Genomic DNA, 16,750 nt, shown 5'->3' on the forward strand with positions numbered 1-16,750 from the left:
TGCACACAGCTCACAAACACTGGTTATTTGATTAACACCATAGTTAGCCAGAGAATCGATCTTCATAGACAACGCCTTTAGTTGAGCAGTGATAGTCGTAGTTGTATCCACTTCAAGAACTCCCGCTACCTTGCCCTGAGGCAATCTCTGGGTTGGATATTGATATTCATTCGCAGCCATCCTCTCAATTAGAGCATAAGCTTCCTCATAGCTCTTTGCCCATAATGTTCCACCTGATGTTGCATTGAGCATGGGTCTAGACTGTACTCCCATACCATTTAAAGCAATTGATGATCATCCAATCAGGCATTCCATGATGAGGACACTTCCTAAGCATCTACTTGTAGCGCTCTCAGGCTTCACATAGAGTTTTTCTTGATTGTTGCGCAAATTGAGTAAGAGCATTCCTGAGTGCAGCTGTCTTTGCCATAGGGAAGAATATAGCAAGAAAATTCTGAGCAAGATCCTCCCAAGTAGTGATAGAACTAGTTGGAAGAGAGTGTAACCAGCTCTTAGCCTTGTCCCTCAGAGAGAATGGAAACAGTCTCAGCTTCACAGCATCTTCAGAAACATTATTGAACTTGAAGGTGTCACAGATATCGATGAAATCCCTAATATGCATATTGGGATCTTCTGTTGGAGCACCCCCAAACTGGACTGAATTTTGCACCATCTGAATGTCATTGATCTTCGGTTGAGAATAATCCATCAAAGATTTTGGATTTGCTACTAGTTCTCCCATTGCAATGATAACTAGAGTACCTGAAACACACAACTAAGTAACTAGTAAGTAAAATATCCGAGTCAGTGAACTTTAACGACCATTGATGTCAAGCACATAAACTAAAAATTATACATAAACCTATGCTAGCATGGCTAGTTATAAACCTCTATATTCACTGTCGATTCAATAGAGATTAACACGCTATCTTATATGCTAGCTACGCACATAAGACGAATAAGCACAACCAATACTAGGATATCAATCAATCACCACACACCAAGATATTGAAACAAATTAACTATAGAAATCCATAAGTACATCCGTTAGAACCCCACGATAACGATTAGTTCATAATCGAACTCATCGTCACCAAGGGTTCCAATGAAAACATGATAATAAACAATATAAGAGTACTAGGGTTCAATGATAAATCGAAAACAAGCATCCAAAGTACAACTATAATGAAGATAAAAAAAGTCTTCTTCTCCGTAGCCATCTCGTACTCTCTAGGTCTTCTTATTGCTCTCCCTGGTCTCCTTGTTGTTAAAAATGACTTATTATTGAGTATATATAGACTTCTAGTAGACCTGGGCTTTAAATTCTCTAAAACGAAGTCAAAACAGGAATCTGGCTGAACGGACCAGCGCGACCTCCCCGCATACCAGCGCGAGTGCGCGTTGTGTCTGGAAGTCTGGCGCGGCCGCCCCGCATACCAGCACGGGCGCGACGTGTTACTGATTTTTGCTCCAATTTCTTCTTTTGCTTGTAAGTTGAGTTCCGCTTATCAGAATTCGACGATCCAATAGTCCGTGTGAAGCTCTCGAGATCCTCTATAATTTGAGAATGGCCTTGACTTCATATTCTTGACTCTTTTCATCATATTTTTAATAAAAGCTCCATTCTTCCTCCAACTAATGCCTGAGATGCAAAAACACATCAAAAATACCAACAACTTGAGTTCAAAACACCAACTTAAGCTTGTAATAAAGCGCTCAAAGTAGATATAAAATCCAGTTATCATTGGGGCTACTCAAATCCTCTCCAATTCTATTGGAGATTTCTCATGCAGAAACAACTCACCTCACAACCCTAGATGAAATTACTTTGTCAAGGAGTTCAATTTTCAATGATCCAACTATTGGGGAGGCAAGTACACAAACACTTTCAAGTGCGAGTCCCTTGCAAGAGGGACAATGGTTTGAGACCCTGGTACATGACAGTAACCTGGTCAAATCCCCTCCAATTCCAATGGAGGTTCACTCTACCAGTGAACAACACATTGTCATAACCACAGTCCCTACTGTGAGTCAAACTATGACACCAGTCATAGGAGTTACATCATCTATCATATCTTCAACCTCCACTCAAACCTCAACAAATCCCAACCAACCTTCCACCTCCACACAACCTTCATACTTTATCTCTCAATGGCTGCAAGATGCTCAAGCTCAACCCATTACAATGAATGATTTACTAGTTGATCAGCTTGCAGGCCTAACAAACATCACCCAACAGCTCCTCACAACTGACATGTCAAATTAAGACTATTAGGAAATTTTGTTGTCCTATAAAGAGAATGTTGAAGACTAGCAAACGAAGATTGCAGATGAAGCTGAGCATGATAAAAATTTAGATGCATGATTGTCCAAGGATTTTAGTGTGGACATGGATGAGGCATTGGCCAGATTTAGAGAAAAATATGCCACCATCTTGGGAAGCAATGCCAAGGTCCTCACTCCATAAGAAATATATGATGCCATTGCAGAAGTTTATAAAGCACAACTGAAAGCCTTCCATTTCATTGGAAAAGCATTGGAGAAAACTCTGGATGGTCATCAGGAAAAGTTAAAAAAGCTTGTAAGTGAAAAAATTGATCAACCAGTGCCATCTCAAATTGAGGTCAAGAACAAATTCAACAAATTTGTTGAGAAGATGGCCACCTTTAGCTTAACTGGTGTGGATTCAAGTATCAAAAATCTCAAACAATCATTTATGGCCCTGCATGAATCTGTTCAACTCCAAATATCAAGTAACAATGACACAAAGGTCAAGTTGGAATAACTTCACAATGCCAGATATGAAACTTCAGCCTTAATGATGGAGGAAATTAGAAATGCATTTCACAATTCTTTTGGTGCTTCCCTCTCCACCAGCTCACAGCCAGCTCTTTCTACTTCAACAAACTTGCAAATTCAATCCCTTCAACAACAAGTAACAGATCTCCAAGCCTCCAACACATCTTTGTCAAATCAAGTCTCACAACTTACCTCTCTTGTTCAAAGTCAACAATAGGACATCTAGTCCCTTATAGACTCCCAAAAATATCTATAAATGCAGACCTCGGTATCACTATGAGCTATAATGGGTGCCTTGAATGTGCCCCTTCAGGAAACACCACAACAAGTCAGGACCCAAATCCCTCCACCTTCAACTACAATACATGTTACCCAGACTAAGGGGGAGATGAAGTCTAAGCTAAAATCCAGCCATGTTTCAAGTCAAAATAAAGATGATGTTGGTTTGGACCAACTCAAGATGATAGTTGAAGGACCTTGCCTTGACAAGGAATTTGATGAATTTTTAGAAGCCTTGAGAGTCTCTCTAAATTTCAACCACTTTACATACAAGAAGACTGTGGATAAAAATATCAATTTCCTGAGGGTAGTGTTGGTGACTAGACAAAGATGCAGGGAAAAGAGGGTGATTGTCAATGTCAATGACTAAGGGGTGGACAGATATATGCATGTGTATCTTTTTTCTTACAATCAAGAAGAGCATATGAGCTGGATAACTTTATCAACAAGGTGAATGTGGTGATTCCATAGGACACTCTCCTGCTTACTGAGCTTAATAAAGGTCAAATAGGTGCATTTCCTGAAGCCTACCTACAGCCAAGCAAGGGAGTGCCCTATATATGTCGTAACACCAAAAGGTTCAAACACTATCAAATTCTCAAGCACTATGTCATGGGAAACAAAAAGTTGTTGATGATCTTGGAAACAGATTTGAAGACAAAGAAAATCAAGACATTTGAAGATGTGGAGATGTTGAAGATTATTTCTAAGTGCTTGAAGAATGCTGAAGTCATGTTACCTAAAAACTCAGATCAATACAAAAGATGATTTGGATGATGATGAGTAGAAGAAAGATGAGCATAAATCTTTTGGATCAAATTCAGGTCATTCTATTAAAACAAGTGGTAGCAAGGTGGATGAAAAAAATAAGAGTAAGAAGGAGAAGAAAGGGAAGGATGAAGGAAAGAAAAAGAAGAAAGATGGAGAAGATGGGAAGAAGATACATACAGCACCAGAAATCCAAATATCAAAAACTCTACCAACCCAAACATAAAAACCTAGCCAAACACAATCTCAAGTAATCCAAACCCCGATGCTTAAGTACCTATACAAACTAACTGCAAATTCTCTACTCAAAATCCCTATCACAGCTAGCCAAACCTCACTAAAAAATATCTAAACCACCTTCATTCAAACCACCAACTAGAACTCACTTCAAGACTGCAGGAAGAAAGCCAAGAAAAATTTAAGCTGAAGTTGGTGCACTTTGGAACTACTTCAATCAAGATGACTTTCTACCAATTTCTGAAAGCATATCGGATGATGATTATCACAAACAGTTAGGTGAGGAGATAGTCAAAATATGTGTTATTGCATTAGGAGAAGTCAGGATCTACTACAAAGATGACACCTTCATTTTGCTGAATAGAGAAGTCATTGAAAACTTTTCAACTGCGGAATTGGAGAGAGTAATAAGTTTGATGAATGCAAGGGATTCATGTACAAGGATGAGGAAGGTTGTGTTGGATGAGAGGTTGAGAGATATAAATATAAGGCATGCAAGGAAAAAGGCTGAAAGGGAGAAAAATGAAAGAAAATACGACAAAGAGATTGAAATATTTGAGCAAAGGTGTAATGAATTGAAGGTAAAGGGGTTGAGTAGGGTGTTTGCAAATTGTGAGATTCTGAATATAATAACTCACAGATTATCAAGTTACAGGATCAACCTGATTAAAAGTTACTCATTGGAAGAATGGCTCAAACTGGTGGAAGCTCTAAGAGGAACTGAGATAATTGAAGAACTTGAAATTTTAGTCAAACTGAAGGATCTAATTAGAAAAGAACATGGTTATGAGAAGTTCAGATAGTCATGCAAACTCAATTCCAAATGTAACTGCAAGAATATATGAAAACTGTACTTTGTAAATTTTTCAATTTTCTGTTTATTTGATTTTAGCTTGGGATTAGTCTTGTTATCAGGCATGGATTTGTGACAAGTAATCTTCTCACAAATTGGGGGAGATTGTTGTGTAAGACATGCCTGTACATAACAAGACTAAGTCACATTGACAACCCTACGGATAAGTTGTATGATAATCTAAATTTGTATTCTATAATTGTATTTCTTGAGTCTGTAAAAATTTTAAGTAGATTAGACTGGAGGATTTTTCTATACACAGTCTTCAAGCTAAGATATAAACTCCGGAAGAAGATCAAATCATGATCATGCTTCAGAGAGAAGTGTAGCGGCTTGGATTTGAATAATGTTATTCTAGGAAAAATGTTCTAAGTCAGATATCGACAAGTCACAAATCAAGGAATATCGAGAAGTCTGTCGAGAAGTCTGTCGAGAAGTCCAAAATGACTTGTAGAGAAGTCCTAAGAAATATCAACAAGTCGCATGCATGTAGAGATCTCAGATATCGACAAGTCAAAAGAAGTTTTTGTAAAAAACTGGAGATATCGACAAGTCATTTCTTCATGTAGAGATCTGGAGATATTGACAAGACTGATCTTCATGTAGAGACATAGAGATATCGACAAGCCAAATCTTTATGTAGAGAACTAGAGATACCGACAAGTCAAAAGTCTATGTAGAGAACTGGAGATATCGACAAGTCATTCCTACATGTAGAGAACTGGAGACCTCGATAAGTCAAATATATATGTAGAGAACTGAAGATATCGATAAGTCGTTATACTTATTGATATATGACATCTCTACAGAACAAAAAAGATCTCGACAAACTAACTCATAATTCAGAATGCAGACAGATTGAATATTCAATATTATCAGTCAACGAATAATTCTATCACTAAATTGGAAAGACTATAAATGCAGTTTGAAGAATTCAAGATGAGAGGCCAAATTTCACTGGACAAAGGAGGGTCACAGACCTACAAGATTCTGTACAGATTTGCTAACACTGAAAATGGAAATAGATAAGATAGCTTTAGAAACTGTGTTAGTACATTTTATGGCAAGTTTTGTAAACCCTTGTTGTTGGTATATAAAACATGCACGGGTCTTTAGTTTAGAAGTATCAAACAGATCGAGAAAATTATCTTGGATTCTCTCTCAAGATTTGTAGTTGAGTTTTTATTTCTAAGAACACAGATTTTTAGCAAAACAAATTTGATTAATACAATCAAGGGAGTTTGTGATATTTTATTTGTGTCTTTACAGTTAAACATTTTATTACTACAAGTTCATATCTACTTTGTTCAAGTATAAGCCAAACACTTTCAAAGTTAATTAAAATCCAAGAAAACACATTCACCCCCCCCCATGTGTTATATTTCACTACACTCATTATCTAACACTTATGTAGGAGTATGCGATGATACCTGTAGAAAGAGATGATGAAAAGCTGAACTACTGTAGTATGACCCGACAGACCAGAAAAATATATATTATAGTTGTTTTGGATGCGTTTACCTATTAGATAGGAAGCAAATCTTGGTGATTCCAAAACCTCTTCAGTATGGCTTGGCCATGCCGTCCTCTCTTTTCTCAAAAGGCCTTCCCCTGTTCTTATATACATTAACAGTCACAATATCTCAAAGACAAACATTTAGGATATGGAATGTGTTATAAATTTTAAATTTAGCGACATTGACCATGATTATACATAATTGGTGCAACAATTGATCTTTATATTGATCAAAAAGAGGAAAGACAATTGTTTTAAACAATATCAGCAGGCACTTTTAAACAATTATATGTGATATAAGTTTGAGATATTTATGTACGCATAAAAAAAATTCAACTTAAGGAACATGAGAACATATGTTTGCAAATAAACATATGTGCATAGACTTCTTATATTTGTGTTTATCAGGTTCTATTTCCTCATAATAATTGATAGAAACCTACAAAGGATCCTAAAACATGGGAATGCCCAAAGTAAGAGATAATGTCAGAAAAAGAGTATAAATAAAACTCCAATTCTTCGATCCTTTCCTCCTCCTTGGATAAGAAATTTTCTTTATTTACTCTTTTTCAAATTTATGATTATAGTTGCACGACTTTGTCAAATTCTAACATATAATTGATGGCAGACATGCCTATTACGTTTGAGCGGTGGTTAGGAAAAAAGCATATATGAAATTTGTGAAAGTAGACATGCATGTTGTGAATTTAAGTATATTGTTGTTGGTCACTTGTCCGTAAGTCTACAAGTTCAAATTATTTTGATAATTCAAGCACCTCTTGAAATTGTTTTTTCAGAACATAAAGATCATGTTAATATACATGGCTTAGGCTTGAAGGACAGTGATAGGTCCATATTATTGCATATTATTAATACCTATTTTATGTCCGTTTTCGTAATTTTATTAATAAATAAATTATTTTACCTTGTTTTGTAGGAAAATAAATTAAATCAGAATTCGAGTTGGAAAAGGTGCAAATAAGGAAGGAGGTGGACTATTCTAGAAGTCAATGGAATTGGAAGATAAATAGAATACTTATTGGAGAAGAAGAAGGATTTACTTTAAAAATCCTACTTGTATTCCAAGAACCCAACCCTCATATTTTCCCTATATATATGGGTCTCCCCTCTTGTATTTTACACATCCAACACCCAACACAACCAAGACACCCAATTAGTTATTTATTTTATTCATCTTTTTATCATGTGTAGCTAAATTTGTTCCTTAGGATGAAGATAAAGTTAATTTAATTGCTTTGATATCTTCTCATTCCTATTATTTGATTCTCATGATTTTTCTTGGTGCTTAATTATTTAATTGACAAAGTGATTTTGATATATTATTTTTACCAGGTTTATTTTTCATAACTTATGCTTACTCCATGAAGTTTTGATGGGTTATTGTTAGATAACAAGTTTCATAGTATATATTTGTCTCGTTAATTAAAATTTATTTGTGAAGAAAAGAGAATTGATTATAGGGCGGGTTGATTTTAATTGTGACTGATTAACGAATTCGGATTCCTAGGTTTTCGATATTATTTGATCTATTTGCTAATTAGGTTAATTCAAACTCCTCTCAAATCTTACTGTCTAGTTCGCCTGATTTAGATTGTTAGGGTTTTGAAAATTTAAAGTCTCTGTGGATCGACCTGTATTTGCTACAATTAACCGTTGTGCACTTGCAGTTATTTTACACATCAAGTTTTTGGCGCCGCTGCCGGGGACTATTTTTAATTTTCACTCCTTGATATTTAATTCTTCGGACTAGTTTTTTTATTTTCTCTTTATTTTTTTAGGGAATCGTGAAGCGGAGGAAAGTTTGGACAAGAAGATCGCTAGGAGGTCTTGCCGTCTCTTTTGGTATTTTTGAAAGCACTTTTCAGCATTCCGTATCACCTCTCTATTTTTTTTTCTTCTCACTTTTATTATTGAAAACTCCAAAAAAAATGAAAAATTCAAAAATATTATTTAGTTAATTATTAAAAATCAATTTGTTGCATCATTCATTATCTCACGTAGTGTAATAACCCCAATTTTTGGAAAATTTTGAAACCCTTATGAATAGTGATTTTGCAGATTATGCTGAATGAGAAAACTTTTCATGCCACACTATGTAGTGGTTCTGTTATTGATCTTCTGGGATATCATTAGTAATCTATGTGGTATATAAGTGTATGTAAAGATCGTCAGAATCCAATTCCGAACACTTTGATTTTTTCCCGGAAATCCACTAGATACGGAAAGAATTGAGTATAAGATAACAGGATAAAAAGGATTTAAATTAAAGGATTATAAGAGAGGATCAAAAAAAGGAATATAATGTATTGAGAAAGGTTAAGGAAACCCAAGTAATAAGATCCCGGGTATGATCCCTCAAACGAGAAACGAGAACGAAAGTTAAGCGAACCGTATAACATATCAGCGGTCATTAGGCAAACAATTAGAAGCTAATCAAAGGGATTAGTGGGGATGATGTCATCAAACCAATAGGAAGAGGACAAAGGAGGGAGGGTGACATCACTTTATGATGTAAGCATGACATGGGGGGGGAGGAAGTGTGGTTGAATGATAACCACACAAAGTCAAGGTTAATTAGGTAATTAACCTAAAACAAATCAAAATTCAACCAACCAAGCCAAACATTTCATTTTTCACCAAACAAATCACAAAACACTTCTTTTCTTCATCTTGCTCTCGACCCCTTTTCTTAAAAAATGAAGATCCAAACTCCACCACTTACTATTTGGAAAGGTATTTATCTAAGCTTCCCCATGGATAGTTACATACTTCCTATAAGTTTAAACTTCTAATTCCAAGCCAATCTTTTTTTATAAATCAAGGAAGAAGATGGTGAATAGTACTTCTTGAAATTAATTTTTGTGTTCTTGATTTCTTTGAAAGATCAAGCTTGTAGGAGGTTAGATTAAGGCTTCCATGGGCATTCCAAGGATCTTTCATGGATTAAAAGCTTCAAGGAAGGTATAACTCTTCATGATCTTAGTTTTAGGTTTTGTTGTTTAGATTTCCTAATGTTTAGATGATGGGTGTGTAATCATGTTTAAAGCTTGTTATGAGTAGTTTGGTTGGTGAGAGGCATGATTATTGTGTGTTTAGAGATTGGTTGATTTTGTGATATTTTGGGAGTTGGAAATCTTGGTTATTAGTCAATGAACTTAAGTAAACTCTTAATTCATAATTGAGAAATAAGTATGAATTGGTAATATTGATTTGTTGGGGCTGTTGTAGTATGGTATGGATGGAGTTTTAATTGGGTTGTGAATTGGGATTGATTGGTGGTTGAATTGAAATGGTATAAATTTGGGAAATCGCGTAAACATAGCCATCGTAATGTCCGATTTACTTTAGACTGCTTTTGTTCATAACATTAGGACCCGAAAACTCCCTGCTAGGTTTTCACCATTTCCATGATTAGATAGATCATGTTACGAGCTTCGTTTTGATATGTGGTTTGTTTGATTCCGATGTACGGTTTAGGAGAAACGACCGTTTTAAGTAACGGCGTTTCGCGAACGAAACATTTCCCCTTGCCTTATTTTGGAACCTTGGTTAAAGACTTTAAAGGACTAATTGGAGTATGAAACAATTATGTTAAGTGGATTAGGCAGTTGGTAAGGCACTCGCGAAAGAATCGCCTTAAAACTCGTAATGGGTAATTTATTAAAAATGGTGGAGCCGAGGGTACTTGAGTGACTTAAGAGAATCAGTAAGCGCAAAACGAGCATTAGAGTCTAATTTGGTTAAAGTATAGATTTACAAGTGACTTTGGTTTAATTCCAACTTACTTGTTGTTTATAGGTTACCAGACTCGTCCCGAGCCATTGTAACCCCCAGTCGCTCAGGCAAGTTTTCTACCCGTTATACTGTTGTTGTGATGTATACATATGTATATGCATTATCTTGTGATAGATGCATGATGGTTAATTAGCAAATCTTGCGATATATTGGAGCATGTGATATGGTATATATGCATGTCTATTTCGTAATCTTGATATATATATGTTGATTCAAATACTTATTAGTTGCATAATACCTATGCTAGAGATAAGCAGTAATTGCGTATACCCTTAGTATAGGGGACCCAAAGGTGAACATATTTCTAAACCGGGAGTCGATGCTCCCGAGTATATATATATATATATATATATATATATATATATAATTATATATATATGGATACAGTTTTCAAAACTATGAATCGAATAAGGTTTATTCGATAACTTTATTTTATTAATGAATATTATCTTGAATATTCATTCGAGGGCTTATGACTCCGTTTATTTTATTAATGGATATTATTTTGAATATTCATTCGAGGGCTTATGACTCCGTTTATTTTATTAATGAATATTATTTTGAATATTCATTCGAGGACTTATGACTCCGTTTATTTTATTAATGAATATTATTTTGAATATTCATTCGAGGGCTTATGACTCCGTTTATTTTATTAATGAATATTATTTTGAATATTCATTCGAGGACTTATGACTTTGATTATTTACTAAATAATATTCTTTATTTTATTATAGAATAATGTGTCAATAATCAAACTTACTTTTGATTATTCAAATAAGATATTACTTTCGTATAAATACATCTTTGATTATTTAAGATTCATTTCAAGTATAAGTTTTACAACTTCTACTTCAATTATTTTTATAAAGATTATTCTTTATGGGAATATTATTTAAATAATAATAATCAGATATATTTTTTTTATATATTGGGACTGATTTATTAAATCAGCATCACTCCGAACATTCTTAAAAATGTTTTGCGAGTCTTCAAAATGATTTTTAAAAGTTAGAGCGGATCCCAAAACTCATTTTTATATTTAAGATCCTCCTTTCGAAGGGGATTTAAATACTCGCTCAAAACCTGAGGGATCCGGCTCTGTGGTGTGTTTTATATTCGCAACAAGGTTGTTGTCTTGATAAAAGAATTTTGATTACTTACCCAACACTCGGGAAGTAAAATTCTTGGAATAAGTTGATCCATTAACAGGCATCGCCTGGGAAATATCGGTGAGTTTTCCTTTCCAACTAGATACGACTTCTTGGTGGAGCCGTATCAACAAGTTTCTACTTGGGAAAAGTGGGGACGAGCTTTACGTTTCAGAGTCATGGATTTCATCTGAACTAGGAGTGGCGTAAGTGGTCGAGTGGCGCCGGCCCAGCCTTATTATATTGGCCCAAAATGGCCTGGAAGTTCCGCTAAGACGGTCCATTCCTTAGGAGTCCAGTGTTCGGTTGACAAGTAAATCCGACAGGTTCTCCTCTACATGTAGAAAATGGTGGGGTTGCACTACTACGACTGATCATCGTAAGTGGTCTTCCTGGCGCGGCAAACTCCCGTAATGAGTTCATCATCCAATTGGATATTTCTGCAACACTACCCAGAGCACTTCGATAGAAAGGCTACGGTTGGGCGATTGTTGAGTGTTGGCAGGGTCAAGTTTTCAAAATGATGTTTGCATCAAATGAAGTATCTCGTAACTTCATTTTATTTTGATGATATTTTAAAGATTTAATCTATTCAAATCTGGTCTTGTAGTCTCATCTATGTGATGAACTTTTGAAACTAATTATAACTTGAACGGTGGTAGTTCAAGTAGTATTTGGAAAAGATATAATTATATTGGAGTATCTTGTAACTTCATCTTTTAAACTTATATCTAGTAAATGATTATCTTATGCATGACAAAGATTTTCAGAAAAACGTTGAGACAAGGTTAGATATATGAGATCACCTTGCAACGATATTTTTATACAGTTATACACTGGAACTCTGTGTGTATTATGCATGGAACAGGACTTCTAATATTTTGAAAAGTATATATGTATATATATACTGATTATTTTGTGACTTCATCGCATTAAGATATCAACTTGGTTCATTTCTTTTGACCAAGACTTTCATGAGTACTATGAGAAGGCTCATATATTGTTAATCATTATACATATTATTTTGGTGGGCTTGCTGCTCACCCTTGATTTCTTCTTTCATCACACAACAAAAGATAGAAAAGATGAACAGGACCAAGCTCTCGATTCGCGAGCGGATAGGAAACGTTCCGTAATTTTCTATAGGCGTTGATGTCGCTGTAGCTGAGGTAGGAACTACCAATAGGCTAGGCTTTCAACTTTCGATGTACCAGATTTATGTATATTTATGAATTGTAATAATGGCAAAGAAAATGTAAATTTTTTTCAGAAAACCTTTTAAGGTGAATTGGTAGATAATTGTGGAATAAAATGACTTGTGATTATTTTTGGATGATCTCTGAGACTATAACTTGTGGTGTGTGTGTTTATTGTGGGGTCACAGTACAGAGTAGTTGATTAATTATTAAGATTGGGTGTTATTAAGGGAAATGAAACTCGTGACAACCCGGATCCCCGACCCCGAATTTGGGGGTGTTACAGAAGTGGTATCAGAGCTAAGCGTTTTAAACCTCAGAGATGATGTGACGTTAAGGTAATAACTAAGATAATAAGAACTCTTGCCAAGTTCATAGTCGGGCTACCTAACGTAGTACTGACATTTAAAACCCTTATGGGAACCCTTATAAATATCGTGGTAGAAGCGTAGTTCGTGATCGTATATGGTAGCGGGACTCCGAACCCTGAGGTTGAGGAGCAACAACGCGATGATGTTTTATTACTTATTGGAGATCAGATTATGGATCCGATAGAGCGTCCTAACGCGGGATCGGACGATGTTCATATTGAGGATGTAGCGGTTGAGGATGTTGTCCTAGAAGAGACAGTTGCTGAGGAGGATCCCATGGAGGATCCTGACAAGAATGAATAAAGGACCACTGATGAATTGATGACCATGGTTAGGTCGACTACCAGAGGTAGGATTGGTCGGTCACTACCGGAGGTTCGTTCAAGTTTGTAAAGATAGTAGCCCCCTTTAACGCGGCTTACTCGTAAGACTGAGAAGTTCGAATGGACAGAGAAATGCGAGAACAACTTTTAAGAACCGAAGCAAAGGTTGGTGATGTTCCCTATGTTGGCGTTGCCGGATGGAAAATGAGATTTTGTGAAGTGTAGTGACGCTTCGCATAAGGAATTAGGGTGCTTCTTATACAGCACAGCAAGGTAATCGCGTACGCGTCAAGACAATTGAGGGAATATAAAATTCGATATCCCCACCCATGAGCTTGGGCTCGTGGCAATAGTTTTGCCCTAAATATTGGAGGCACTACTTGTATGGAGAGAAGTGCGAGATTTACACAAGCCATAAGTGCTCTAGTGCATTTTCACGCAGAAAGAGCTCAACATACGCCCGAGGAGGCGGTTAGAGCTAATCAAGAATTATGATTGGGAGATTCTGTATCATTCGGGGAAAGCCCATGTGGTGGCTGATGCCTTAGTAAAAAGGAGAGACTCAAGATGATCATGTCTTTGAGAGAGTTTATAAGAGATTTTGAGAAAATGGAAATATAAGTGAAGGTAACCGGAGCTGGTACCGAAAAGATGTTTGAGATTGCAATACAGTCCGAATTATCGGAACATATTGTGCCAGAAAAAGTGATGAATGAAGGCAGAGAGCCAACAATTAGATAAAAGATTAATACCGAGAAAGATGATAAAGGAATAATAAGGTATTCCTACAGAATTTGGGTTCCAAATGTTCAAGAGCCTAAAGATGAAATCTTAGATGAAAGCTAGTTTGAGGAATAAGATTTAGAGCAAACCCTGAACGTGATAGTCAGGGAGGTCGCCATCAAGATAGAAGGAACCCATAACATAATGGAGTGGAAAATGAGGATTTAAAACATGAAGGATGACCCCGATTATGGGGAGGAGGAGGGGACGTTTAGACTAAGAAAACAGAAGTCGAGCGAGATAAGGAGACCCGAGATGGTACTCCTATACGGAAATTCATGGACCTGTCTAAACAGAACTTATACTTTATTCCCAACCACCACCTTGAGGGAAAAAATGTAGTGGGAAATCCTTTCAGGACCTTTAAGTCGCTAAGCTCTCAGAGTTCCAAGGAACGAGCTAACCCAGCCGAGGCAAGAGCCTGGATAAAGGAAATAGAGGAATCATTTAAGATTCTGAATGATTGACGAATCACAAAAGACAGTTTTTGTCACTTACCCTCCTAAGAGAGAGGCCACCCGCTGGTGAAAGGCCAAGGAAGGCACGGAGCAAGAGATTATAATAAACTGATTTAAGTTCAGTCAATTGTTTTCAGGAAAGTGCTTCCCATGAGTATAGAGATAGTGTAAAAGCTTTGGAGCTAGAATAAAAGCGGATGAGTATGATGAATTATGAATCTAAGTTGTAAAAGTTGTCAAGATTCATTTTGAGGACACGAATCCAGAATGACGGGATGTTTGAAATCAATGCTTATGTTGTGTTGGTTCATGAAATAATGAGAAGAGAAAGGAAAATAAAAAGAAACTGAAGTGGAAAGGAATATAAAGGCAATAGAGTTTGAGGAATGATAAGGGAGTTGGGTATGAGGAAACCCTAAAGACTCGTAGCAATAGAAATAGAAAAGTATGTATTCGTCAGGATAAGGGTGATTCACCATAAGTTAAAGTTGATGGTTGAAGGCATACGAGATACATATATTTTATCCCCTGTAAGTTGGGAGGATTCGAGGAAACCTTGAGATAGTTCGAAGGATAAATAATGAGACACGGATAGACTGAAGAGACAAGAAAGTAAGAAATTAGGAAAATTGGATGAAGGAAGTGACCTTCAAGAATGTGAAGTGTAAGACTGGTGGCATGATACCCAGAAAGGGAGACGCCTGGTATGAAAGATATCCCAACATTGAGAAGACTGTTGAGATAAACAACAAAAGTAAATGAGGAATTATTAAAAAGAAGTTCACGTTGAACACGACCAATATCTTCCAGAACATCCCTGTTGTCATTACCAAATTGGGAAAGAAAAGCAGATAACCGTTGTTATCTTCTGAAGGCCATAATTGATTGACCTCATTTTGAATACAGGTGTTATTGTGAAATTAGGCATATACTATCGAGGTGGGAATGATTGAATAAGACACCCTTATCAGGGATATATGACTTGAGTTATCCATGGAAGGATGCAGGTACCTTTTAAAGGTGGAATTAAGGATAGAACATCAGTAACTTAAAATGAATCCTAGGGGAATGCATAAAGGTTGGCATTTCACCCTTAATAGGGATAGTATGAGTTTTGACAGTATGAATTGGAAAGGATTAAGGTAATAACAACCTTTAAGGATCAGTGGAGAAATTTTCAGAAGTATATAGACAATGGTTCTGGTATTAGTAAATGGTATTTTGATATGCCCTGTATCTAGGGAATACAGGAGGAACGAATCAAGGATAACCTTAGAGGTTTTACAAGGAGAAAGGTAATATTCAAAATTCTCAAGAATAGAAATGTTGATAAAGGAGATATGACGTAATTATAATGATGCCAAGTGGGGCACGTGTTAAACCACGAGAAGGTATGGATCGAACCAGTAATGGTCGAAGTTGTTCAGGGCAATTAGGACTTAAGATAAAAAGATGTTCTAAGTATGATTGAGAGTCATTCGTGACAGTGATTAACCTCTAAAGACTGAGGCAATAACTTATGGAAAAATGGTGATATTTTTTTTTTTACTCATCAGATTTTAAGGAAAACATCTTCACATAAGCAGTGATTGAAATGAGGTAGAAAATTTATTTGGAAGTGGTTAAAATGACAGTGACTGTAGGGAAATGTTACTATCAGGAAAGGCCAAAGAGGTGGCCGGCACTTTAAAGGTAAGAGGATAATTATAGGCGCTTGTGCCAAAGGAATACAGTGATGATGGTTAAAGCTGTGAAGGTTGTATTATGGTTTGGAAGATTGACATTCCTTCTGATGACTGTGCAATACCCAACCGTAATAGTAATTGGTAAAGGTTTAATTCGTGTAATCGCCATGAGCGGGCTATCTATCTTAAAAGTACCTATCTTGAGAATAATCCAGGACCATGTTTCAAAAAGGACTAGACGAACCCTTGAGTTAAGTCTTCTATTTAAGGTATATGATTAAGAATGGTATTAACCTGCTATCGTTGCTTTGATTGAAACTCTTCTACAATTTTATCTGCTTCGTGTCATGTATGTACATCAGGATCTAGAGTGTTCTTCATGAATCATGAATGGTAATTATGTTACCTCCTTAGGAGAATTCTATACGACACGTATGGACTCCGTATGGTTAGATATTAAGATTTCATGGAAAATGAATGACGACAGTAGGTCAGTGGTGGACCATAGTAATGCA

The 16,750-nt window shown here is 36.2% G+C and overlaps 1 non-coding gene across 1 annotated transcript; it reads left to right on the forward strand.

The window, feature by feature from the left end:
- The first annotated feature begins 308 nt into the window (after nucleotides 1-308).
- LOC141676384 (small nucleolar RNA R71) lies at nucleotides 309-415 on the forward strand. The gene has a single exon (XR_012556977.1). It is a non-coding gene; the product is annotated as a small nucleolar RNA R71 (small nucleolar RNA).
- The last annotated feature ends 16,335 nt before the right edge of the window (nucleotides 416-16,750 follow it).

This window comes from Apium graveolens, chromosome 7 (genome assembly GCF_009905375.1).
Source record: "Apium graveolens cultivar Ventura chromosome 7, ASM990537v1, whole genome shotgun sequence".
Classification (NCBI taxonomy): domain Eukaryota; kingdom Viridiplantae; phylum Streptophyta; class Magnoliopsida; order Apiales; family Apiaceae; genus Apium; species Apium graveolens.